The sequence below is a fragment of the Thamnophis elegans genome, chromosome 14, assembly GCF_009769535.1.
Source record: "Thamnophis elegans isolate rThaEle1 chromosome 14, rThaEle1.pri, whole genome shotgun sequence".
Taxonomy (NCBI): Eukaryota; Metazoa; Chordata; class Lepidosauria; order Squamata; family Colubridae; genus Thamnophis; species Thamnophis elegans.
This window is the reverse complement of record NC_045554.1, coordinates 10331343-10333525: the sequence shown is the minus strand read 5'-3', so window position 1 is coordinate 10333525 and position 2183 is coordinate 10331343. Positions and strand designations below refer to the sequence as shown.

At 42.4% G+C, this 2183-nt stretch overlaps 1 protein-coding gene across 1 annotated transcript in view; it reads left to right on the top strand.

The window, feature by feature from the left end:
• The first annotated feature begins 350 nt into the window (after nt 1–350).
• TBC1D24 (TBC1 domain family member 24) overlaps nt 351–2183 on the top strand; it is a 25042-nt gene continuing 23209 nt past the window's right edge. Inside the window, 1 exon segment of the mRNA XM_032231210.1 lies at nt 351–457. The gene's annotated coding sequence lies outside the window, so the exon portion shown is untranslated.

The following is a 2183-nucleotide window of genomic DNA, read 5'->3' as shown; positions in this document are numbered from 1 at the left end:
TCGCTTCAACTTGAAACAGAAAATTCGCATACAGCTAGCTTTTCTACTTTTCCCACGTTACGTTCCTCATATTTTTCTCGGTAGACTGATTCTTGACAGCGACCCGTTCACAGAATGATTAGCTAGCCCTCCCTAATTAATCAATTAATTCAGATTAATTCTAGCCCGGGCGTCCCAGAATTTTAAAAAAGTCATTTGCACTTCCATCCTCCTCCAATGAAGATGCGAGGGCCGCCAGTACGCACGCGCAGAAACATAACAGCACCCCCCCAGACAAAAAAAAGAGCACCGGTCTTGGAGTCCTCACTACGCATGCGCGCCGCAGACCAGGATAATAAGCCCAGGAAGCGCCTGCGCGGACCAGGGTAGAGGGGGCGAGATCGGAGGGTATCCACTGCGCCTGCGCCAGCTGTCCAGGTGGGTTCGCGCCTGGTTACCTGGAGCGCAGAGACTACAGGTGAGACGGAAGCGCGCTCCTGGAGGGCGGGAAGGGCGGGCAAGGCGTGTGCACGTGGGCTTTTTGCGGAAAGGGGAGGTGAGGCGAAGGTAAGAGTCCAGGAAATGCAGTGGGGAAGGGGCTTGCTGAAAGAAGTGGGGCTTGGGTTGAGGATAGAGGGGGCAAGGCGCTGCGGGGGAGAACCTGGTTTTCTTTTCAGGCCCCCCTCCTCGTTATTCTCCTCCACCCCGCTTGTCCCATGGTTCCCTGCAAGACGAGAGTGCCCCTGAGCATAATCAGAGTGCACACCTGCCTACCTGCATCAGCAACCAGTTACCTGCCCGTGTTTGGGATCCTGCTTTGATTATCTGACAGTTTACACAACATGGGTTGATTATGTCCTATCAATACAATCCAATCTCAACTTTAAACCAGTGCAGAAGTAAGATTTTCTGCATGATCGCTAATTCATCTAGCCTTTAGGGTTTTCCAACAAAATAAAGAATAGAATTCTTTATTGGCCAAGTGTGATTGGGCACACAAGGAATTTGTCTTTGGTGCATATGCTCCATTCATCAAGAATAAAAAAGATGCAACATTTAATGATAGCCAAGGTTACTAATAAGCAATCAAATCGTACTAGGAAACAAAACAATATAAATGAAAGATACAAGCAAGATGGTTATAGTCATAAGTGGGAAGAAATAGATACTAGGAAGGAAGAGAAGAATAATAGTAATACAGTCTTAGTAAATTATTGACAGTGTTGTGGGAATTAGTTGTTTAGCAGAATGATGGCGTTCGGGGGGGAAAAACTGTCCTTGTGTCTAGTTGTTCTGGTGTGGAATGCCCTATAGCGTCATTTTGAGGGTAGGAGTTGAAACAATTTATGTCCAGGATGTGAAGGGTTCGTAGATATGTAGTGCACCCTTCACTGTTGTCCATCTACCAAATGTATTAGGATTACACGTGTGCGTAAGACTTGATTGCACACAAAGGGTTGCCTTTTGGGGTTTTCCTGCCTTGCACCCTGATTTAGTTTTGCATCATCCAGAAAGAGCATTGCAATCCCTTTCCATCATATAAATTTAATAACAAATATAATGGTCATATTAGAGGTGGAATGGGTTTATGCTTTTTATTATGAGCGTTGTAAGTAGTAAAAGGGAAGATGTATTTCAAAACATGAGCAATCTAAAATGATTGTTGCCACCTCTTATCCGCTGGGCTGGTTGTTGATACTTCAAACAATCTAAAATTTTCATAGTTACAGAGCTGTTTTGGCATAAACACAGAATACTAGATGTTAAACACCTATTTATATTGGGGGGTTTTTCCCTCATCATGTGATGCTAAGCTCAAATGCACCAAATTGATAAACTTGAAATGGCCAATATCCTACAGGTTAAATAAACAAAAGAAAACTACCCTTGTTTATTGTTTTTATAGTGCTTTAATTGGTGCTTCATAAAAGTAATTACGCCTTTGGGCACTAAACTTTAGTACGTGCTGCAAAGCTTCAGCATGGACAATATTTTTTTCCAGATTTATTTCAAGGGATTATAATTGAACTGATTTTTAACCACGAGTAACCAATTAAGCTATTATTTTCTCATGACTTTTGGTTGAAAGCAATTTAGAGAGAGGGAGAGGCTACATTGATAATCAAAACCATTTAAAATAAATTGAATGCAGTAGTTTAACTGCAGCTAGAAGTTTCAGATTCTTTAAGGTAAGTTTTTAAATT